The sequence below is a fragment of the Suillus fuscotomentosus genome (genome assembly GCF_016647785.1).
Source record: "Suillus fuscotomentosus strain FC203 chromosome Unknown F5891scaffold_329, whole genome shotgun sequence".
In the NCBI taxonomy this organism is placed as follows: domain Eukaryota; kingdom Fungi; phylum Basidiomycota; class Agaricomycetes; order Boletales; family Suillaceae; genus Suillus; species Suillus fuscotomentosus.
Window position 1 is genome coordinate 21826 of NW_024539841.1, and position 9694 is coordinate 31519.

Consider the following 9694-nt stretch of genomic DNA (forward strand, 5'->3'; position numbering starts at 1 on the left):
AATGACAACAGCTAAATGGTCAATGATAAGCAGATTTATCACGATGTAGCCTCGAAATTCACACTCACCAGAAGTTAGCTGAAAAATGTTCTCCGAGGGTGATGAGCCAGAGGCCTGGCAGATTCGCAACATGAGAAGTGTGTGTACAATCTGTAATCAATTAGACATACCACACAGAGTAACCTAGACCGTATCTTTACACGGTGATCGTCGCGAAGCTCGTCCTATTGGTGGATCGGCAATGTCGTTCGCTAGCAAGGCTCTAGAATCATCACTCTCTATTTCGGAAGTATGCAGTGGTAAGCAAAAGAATCCATGGAGGAAGGTACTAGTAAATGTGACGAAGAAGTGTTGGTGTACCCTAGAATCATTGCCGTACTAGTGTGCAATGTGAACCCGGTAAAAACTCAACCCGAAGCCGCCATGCAGATTCAGTGGGCAACGGGTATATAGATATAGTCGTGTATTATCATGAGGCGTCGAAGTGGCGTTGGCCCTATATTTGAAATTAGTCACGGCGTGTGCCGTGCTGAGTACTGAATATTGAATATTGAATCCCGACGTCCCGTGAGCTTTTGGCCTCCGCCCGGCGCCGCGCCATCACTTTGCGCAACTTGGTCTCCCATAGTCAGACCTTGCGACTAGATGACAGTCAGTTCCTTGAACCAGAAGAACCATTCATGCCAGTGCACATGGAGTCTCCGACTCGGCAGCTATATCATTCTTGTGACGTATTTTTATTTGATACGTTACCAACATCTGCAGTGTTGGTCAGGTGTTTTACGTTAGACACCATTAATATCCACTGGGCGCAACACGAGGCATACACGATGGTACCTGGCTTCCTTGCAGTGAAGCGCTAACGCAGTGACTTGTACTTAACCTCTACAGTAGCTCAGAGTGGGCTCTTCCTTCCCTAAATCAAATCACCATGGCTGATTCTCTTTACGCCTCTGAGTCGACGGTTTCCTACCCTCTCCATATCTCTGGTGCTCAATTCTTGTCAAGTAGCATTATCAGCCCGCTGAATATATCCAATAGGTATCACCATCAATTTCAACAAGCCGAAGACGAATATAGAGTCTGCTGAACTACGGATTGGTAAGTTACATTCGCCAATTACACGCGAAGCAGGAAATCGGAGTTTGCAATGCAAGTTTTCTCCACCCATGTAAGTGCACGACTCCAATGCGTGCTCTCACCTGAGTTACTACTGTGTTGTTGTACCGTAGGGTGCTTTCTCAAGGAGATACATTTTCCTTGCATATACAATCCACGAAATGGCTTGGGATGAAGACCAAGCATCGAGATATCACTTTCAACCCAGACGACGTGTTCCGCGCGTATAGTGCAAGCGAAAGACGAGGTGAAATCAGAGTTGCCTTAATGGGTTCTGAATTTAACCTCACGCGTGTAGAATACACCAAGATTCATGGAAAAATCAACATCGTCATCGACCTTTCCGGAAGTGCAACAACTGAAGTAAGGATTTGTGTCTAACATTGAACCCATCTAAGTCATAGATCAGCAGGCTGAACAGTCTGTCTCGTCCGGCCAAAGCCTTGAGCTTCGGCCTACCACTTCCGAATTATTTCGGGAATGTCCTCGGTGAGTCAGGACGATCATAAAGTGCCGTCCTTGAGGTTGACTCTCCCAAGGTTCCGAATTTTGGTGATAGGAAAGGTACATGGTTTTCTCCGATCTCAGGCTAGTGTTGACAACGTGCTTTTAATAGACTGGCGTCGGCAAGTCTTCAGTGATCAACCACGCATTTGGGGTGGAAAACACGGTGGGTTGAACACGACATTTCAATAAGTGCAGCTATTCATACTATCGATAGATCTCCTCGCATTATAAGCCAGGCGAGGTCAGCATCGACCACGAGTTCATCTCACCTGAGAACGACAAGTTTGTTCTCCATGATAGCAAAGGCTTTGAACCAGGGGATGAAGACAACCTCAAAATAGTTGAAGACTTCATTGACCGTCGGAGGAACATGCCTACTCCGGAACATCAGTTGCATGCTATTTGGTAGGGATTCTATCTTGACCACTCCGTTATAGTGGATTGACAAAATATATGAAAGGCTTTGCTTTGAGATACCTCGTGCAGGCGGACGTTTGCTAGAGACAGGAACGGAGGATTTCCTTAAATTGAAAAGTAGTGGAAAGCTGGGAAACGGTAAGTAATTCGATAGTCATATCTCTGCTACTTTGGAGCTCACACTATCAAAGTTCCCGTTATCGTCGTTCTTACCAAATACGATATGCTCATCGGTCGCATAGAACGAAATTTAGATGAATCCTCTGCCAATGGATTGAACGACAAAGCCATCAAGGAAGTCGTCAAGAACAAAGCAGAAGCCGAGCTGCAGAATACCTGCATCGGACCTCTAAAACAATTCGCAGGGCCTGATATACCCTACGTTACGATCTCTAGTGTGTACCAATACTCCGACAGGTTCATGCGTGCCTCTGATTGTAAAATAGCTGAAGCAGACTACAAGCAGACGCTCGTCCACCTGATCGAAATCACTGAAAGCCGTGTCGGTCGGTATTCTGCGCCCGAGGCTGCGGTGATGACCTCCATCGCTCAGCGAGTCCATCCTGGACTCAAAATAAAGGCATCAATTGAGTGAGTCTTGCTTGCTTCATTCTTATCTCGTGATTTACGTTGTGTCAGGGTTGGCAAGAAAAGTCTGTCCCAATTTCGTGTTCATGATTACTGAATACAATCTAAATCTTCATGTCTTGCAGGGTATTGGAAAGCGCTTGGGTCATGCCCAATGTTCCAGAACCGTTCAATGTGGGATTGTCTCCGTGTGCTTCACATTGACATCGTCGACGTGTGGAACTTCCGTGACCCCCATAAGGTGATGGCTATCTTATTTGTCGTCGTCGCATCCGTTCTAACGTGATTTGTGCGTAGTACTTGCACAGCCAGGAGTTCAGGACAATGATGATGAACATAGTCGATAAGATAGAAGTTGGACCAGCAACTAATCCCACCAAGACCATGTAGGCTGATCTCTTATGTGATAGATTAATTTTCATCTCATCGAATGTTTACAGGGCTTTTGGGTTATCCATGGTGGGCACTATTGCGGGCATCGTATCGGCCCTGGCGGGACCTGCGGCTCCCATCGTAGTACCAATTGCAATAGGTGCCGTACTCGCCGTATGGGCTTACGATGTATACCAGATATCGTACGCACCACTATGTTTTCGCGTACGAAAGGATATTAACACTCCTTTGTCAGCCACGCGGTGCTTCAGCGCTTCATGGCATACATAATCCACTTAACGCTTGTGTTGCAGACACTTTATCTCGTGTCAGAAAGTCAGGAACTCACTCGCAGGGCGATCAAGCTCGCGGTCAAATGCTATGTCGACTCTCCAATGAGCGGAGAAGCTAATACGCGGATTCAGGATTATGATGATCAATTGACCATCGTGGATCGTATGGATAGCGATGCGTTGGATAAAATCGTTGAGGTGATGCAATTCTATAGCATCGACGAGGCACAAATGTCCAAACTTCGGGAAAAGCCCCATGTAGATCTGCCGGACGAGCCTTGGTCGTAGCATTCGATAGTTTCTTTCGTAGATGGTTTTGCGCGGGGAGTACTGATGCGATTGCAGATGGTGCTCGCTTGTACTATATAACTGGGACCATAATACTGTAGCCTACGATACCGTGTTCTATTGATGTCATGTACTTACTACCAGATTTGACTCGAGCACCCTAACGTGCCAAGGTACTGTGACAGTCTATAAAAACCCGGCCTCATTGTCAGGGTGCCCTACGAGGTGTCCTAAAATTCAGTGTACGGGATAAGGGTAAAGCGTATAGTACGAGTAGTTGAAAAGTGTTTGTGTTTGTGTTGATGTTTCGTGACCACTGGACTCCGATTCAGAGTCAGGCTGTCGCGTCGGTCACGCGTAAATCACGTGCATCTTTGCAATGAGACGCGGTGGCGTGCATTGTCTGGACTTCAATATTTCAATGCTCAATTCTAATTACCTACATGCAAGAACGAGATCTGTACATGGACAAAGATTTGGAAAGGTATTTGTATTTGTTACAATTTTTACGGTTTCTCACAAGATGAATCAGAGCGCTTGCTTTGAGTCTCCGAGAGTCCCAGGTCAACGCATCATCTTCGAGGGCGATTTCAATCAGTGATTCCGAGGACGATGATGACGATCGCTTCCAGTCTGGGCGGTTACAGGAAAATCGAGCGTCCAAGACCGAATCTTCGCGGGCCACAACGCAATCCGTCCATTATCCTGAGCCTCCGTCTCAGAGTGCTCGGAATACCCCAGCAGCGAGCTTTTTGTCCGAACGAGCACAGATGGAGAGAGAACGACTCGAGAGGCTGAAGAGGTTGCGTGGGCAGGATGCAGATGATGGAGGAGGCATATCGCCCCCTACAAAGAGGCAACACATTCCCTCCTCTGAAAAACATGCTAATGGTCGAGCAAACATTGCTTCTGCTTCGTCATCTAGCGTCCCTTCGGGCTCGTCTGCAAGTTCTCGAACAGCCAGCACTAGTATAAATTCTACACCAACCTCTGAACAACTGTTCTGGAACGGCGAATTACGTCCAACAGCTAACAAGCATTCTCAACCTCGCCAAGATGGAAAGCCCACTTTCCGCCTCACAGAGGTACTGGGTTCGGTACGCGTTGATTCTGCTGTGTTTTTCATTCATGATGCGTGATGCTGCAGTTCTTCAGAAACCTGATATATCCTTTGCTATCATAGCGTCATACGCGATGTCTGTCTCTTGGATATATGAATTCTTTGCGCCATCTACTCCAGTGATCATTGTGGCGCAGCCTGATCAGTCAGGTCAACCGACCATCAAGAATATTCTTCCAAACTGGGTTATGACTGTTCCGTCTCTCCGCAATGGACGAGGTTGCCAGCATATGAAAGTAGGTCTATTGGTACAGCAAATTCTAGAACGCTGCGCTGACTTCGTCGCCCCTAGTTCATGCTCGTGAGTCCATTCGGATCGCTGCACAACGCCAACTAAATTTCTCCAAAGATATTCTACAAGACTGGACGGCTTCGCATAGTCATATCTACCGCCAACCTCGTAGATCACGATTGGCGCGATATCGAAAATGTGAGTCCGCAGTCGACGTAGGGGAGTTCTTGAACAGTTTGACAGGCCGTTTGGCTGCAAGATCTACCGCCACGATCTGCTCCGATACCACACGATCCCAAGGCCATCGATGACTTCCCGTCAATCATGCAAAACGTTTTACGCGCTGTCAACGTTCGACCGGCGCTTGCGAACATGCTAGCAAACGATGTCAGTCGTGTCAGGAATCTCATTTGCTGCACTACTGATCTTATTTCACAGCACCCAAATCTACCCCTTCAAACTATCAACGACTTGCGAATGAAATGGGATTGGTCAAAAGTGAAGGTTAAACTCGTTCCCTCCATCGCCGGTAAACATGAAGGATGGCCAAATGTCGTCTTGACTGGCCATACTAGGCTGATGAAGGCCGTCCGTGATATGGGGCTTCGTACTGGAAAGGGAAAGGCTGCTAAGGACCTCCTTATCGAATCCCAGGTATGTCGAACGTCTTCAGTTCCGCCGCAGGGATGTTCATACTGTGTAGGGCTCGAGTATAGGAACTTACTCGACCCAGTGGGTAAACGAGTTCTACTGGTCAGCACGTGGAGAATCAGCTGAAGACTGGCTGGACGAATCAAAAGCCAGACGTGCCAAGTTGCCGTGGCCCCCTGTGAAGATTGTCTTCCCCAGCCTGAAGACAGTGCGTGATAGCGTCCTCGGTGAACTGGTTAGTCGTGTTTTCGGCGATCACTCTTGAATATATCTCAAAATAATTGACAGGGAGGTGGGACCATGTTTTGCCGCACGAACCAATGGGAAGCGTCGAAATTTCCTCGAGAGCTATTCCATGACTCGAACAGTACTGGCGGACGAGTGCTGATGCACACCAAGGTACGCCAGTGCAAGTACACCCGTAGATCGTTAATCCATTCGGCTCTCCAGATGATTATCGCGACCTATCGCCCCAAGAAATCGATATTTGAAACAAGCAGCCAGTCAAACGGAAAGGGAAAGGAATTGTCCGACAGCGAAACCGAGCCTGAATCCGATGACATCGAAATTCAAAACGACCCAATTGGCTGGGCTTATGTTGGCTCGCATAATTTCACACCTTCAGCATGGGGAACGCTTTCTGGCTCTGGGTTCAACCCAGTACTCAATGTCAGTCAACACACTTTTTTCACGAAGCTTTCCTAATGACCCGTCGTTCGCCAGGTGGTCAACTATGAATTGGGAATTGTCTTCCCTCTTTACGATGCGAAGGACGCGGAGAGGGTGTCGTGCTTCAAGCGTCCGGCGAGGAAGTATGTGAGTGGACAGGATAGACCATGGGTAAGTTCAGTCATTGTGTGTACTAGGGGCGCGTAAACTTATGCCGTGTTTGTCTTTGTCTCAGATACAGGAAGAGTCGCAGTTGCTGCGGCAGAGCCAAGAGATGTGATCATGTGTATAGCCGATATCATTGTTACCAGGAAGCCTTGTACAGTTGAGCATGACCCTGATCTCAGATCAGTATCTCGCAGTTAGATCAATGTCTTTTCATAGAGCGTGGCTTGCGAACTTTCACTAGCAACGGATGGTCCAGTAGACGGATCCCATTCATTAGGCTACGTAGTACCGAAACCATGCAGGACAAAGTTGGGCAGTTACATGTGGCCATGATTTGTATGCTCCACGCCGACGTTGTTGCAATCTCCGCTGAGATCACAATATCCGTAGTATCTTTTCTCCGTGTTCTTTGTGAAATTTGAGACTTCCACGAAAGAAGGAGGTAGTTAGCAAACATAGGGTTTGAGTCTCATGCCAAGGCATCAATCTGTAACTTAATAATAACAACTGAGCGCTGAGCTGGTATGTATACATAAAAATATCAGATGGCAATATGTATCATACATGTGTAAGTGACATCGGTAACAAATTAAATAGCATGTGAATAAATCTATCCACCTTACATGGATCAAGCGAAGCGTCAGTCATATCACATAACGGCTCAACTCATCTTGCCTTCTCCACATCCTCCTTCACCTCCCTCTTCGCATTCTCGTCGCCCCCAGTGCTCGACACCTCGCTCTCGCTCTCAAACTCATAAAGCTGCTCAGGGGTAGGGTTCTGGAATAACACGAACTTCTTGATGCCGTAAGGTATCTGGCGCAGACCATATGCAGCGTGCGCGCCAAGGGGGACAGCGAAAACTTGGTCGAGCTCCTCCAGGGTCTTGCCTTTCGTCTCGCGCACGAACAACAAGATGAGCACCCAGAGAATACAGCACCATGCTGCGTACCAGCCGAAGGCACCTTGTGGTTTGAAGGCCAAGACAAGCGAAGGCCAAGTGATTGACAGAATGAAGTTCCAGAACCAAGTGGTCGCAGTAGCAAAGGACATGCCGATATCACGGATATAGAGAGGGAATGCCTCTGCGGAGTACGTGAACGGCACTGGACCTTCTCCTGGAGAATAGAAGATCGCAAAGAGGTCTGAAGGAGCATATATTAATGGCAGTATCAAATACCAAAGGGATGACGTACATATTCCGATACTAACACCCGTTACACGCCCTGTCTCCGAAGTACTCCAGAAGGAGAAGCCTGTGATTAAAAGACAGATGGCCATGCAAGGAAATGTGAACAAAAGTAAATTCCTCCGCCCGTAAGTGTCGATCTAGTGTTCCAACTTTAATATTTACGGAAACCCCAACCATGGCAGGGACCACTCACAGTGAAAAAAGCAGGGATGGCGAACAACCAGTTAAGTGCACCGAATCCAAGGGAGGAAGCCAGTGCAGAAACCTGCGTGAAACCAGACTGTACGAAGACGTCGGATGAATAGTAAGCTGCCATCGAGTTAACAATCATTTCCAAATCATGAACACAAATATCATACCGATGACATTGACACCGCAAAACTGCTGGCCGAACATGACGACCCAGCTAGCAAGGGCAGCATTCCTGTTACGCGGGATCGTGAACATCTCAACAATGCGGTTACGACCCTTCTTCATCTCGTTTTCTGCCTCGAGCAACACGTGAATGTAGTATAAATCACGAGCAGCCTGAACGCGAGAGAAACGAAGCCGACAAAGTTCATTGAAGGCATCCTCGTAGCGACCCTTGGAGATCAACCAACGAGGCGACTCGGGTGCAAACATGACCTGCATACAGACAATAAGACCGGGGATACCAGCAGAGGCTAGCATGAGACGCCAATTCAGACCAGTCACACCGGGAGTGTCCGGAATGAAATAGAATGCCAAGTCGACAAGGTCTCCTAGAGCAATGCCGAAAGCGGTCCACATCTGCCACATCATGACGAGAGCGCCACGTATCGGTGCGGGTGAACATTCGGCGGTGTATACTGGGACGGTGGCAGATTTGGGACCGATACCAAAACCGAGGAAGAACCGTGCAATGAATAAGTGCCACCAGGTATTTGTCAATCCGGACCAAATACATGTCAAGAACGAGATCATGCAAGTGACGAAAATGGTCTTTTTACGCCCAAGATAATGGTTGAGCGGGTGTGTCATCCAACAAGAAATGGTGGCACAGCATCTGTGGAATGATGAGAAACAATATCCCGCAATACGAACAAAGCAATGTGCATACAAGTAGGGTGCAGAGTTGACGAGACCGATTAACCATGAATCGCGTTCTAGACACAGATCATGATTATTGGAACGATGTAAGAGCTTTAAAGTACGTACGGGTGCCACCGCCGATACCAAACTGCTTGGGATAAATAATTTGAGCGCCATTAATAACAGCCTCATCCATTCCCTGGACAGCCGCTGCAAGTGATGACATCACGACCATCTATTTTAATGATGAGCCATGACAAATAATCAAAAACAGGGTGACACCGACGTAATACAGCATGGGTGTCTGTCGCCACTTGTGTGTAACCTCTTCTGTTAAAAGTCGTTTGTCGTCTTCTGAGAACATGTCTAGACGATTATAACCTGCACATCAAGGAACTCGAGTCAGCTGAGGAAAACATCTCTCATGGTGACATACAAGTGGGATCCTGTGCAACAAGCGCCCCTTTCTTCAGCTCAGGCAACAGATGGGTCAATCCTCTCTCCTGCGCAAAAATTTCGATATCTGCCATCAGACGATCATGAGGTATACCGCGCAAGGGATTTGATAATTTGGCATCGGCGTTACTGGCGGAAAAGCGTCAGCCTGGGCACTTGACACAGGACACATGTCATACGCACGCAATGGCTCTTGTCTCCGCATCCATATGTGATTTACCGTGATGAACATGTTCCGGACGCTCTACCACATCGGATTTTTCGTTCACAGGCGAGGAGGTCGACATCTTGGTCGTAGGCGCGTGGTACGGAAAGAGGGCGGAAGGTAGCCTTACTCCTATCGGCTTATACAACCTTGGGATTATATAGCGTTGCGCTTAGCCCAAAAGAGCAAAGCTATACAAGCGCCATGCCGTTAGTTGTCCAACATATCCGAGGCGGAGTGAAAGCCCACCCCACTTTCTGCTGTATTTTTATCCGGCATGTGACCGCTGTATGATTTGCCAATTATGCACGGTTGTTCCGATAGTAGGAAGACCCCAACGACTGCGTGAAACTTCCACAAAAAC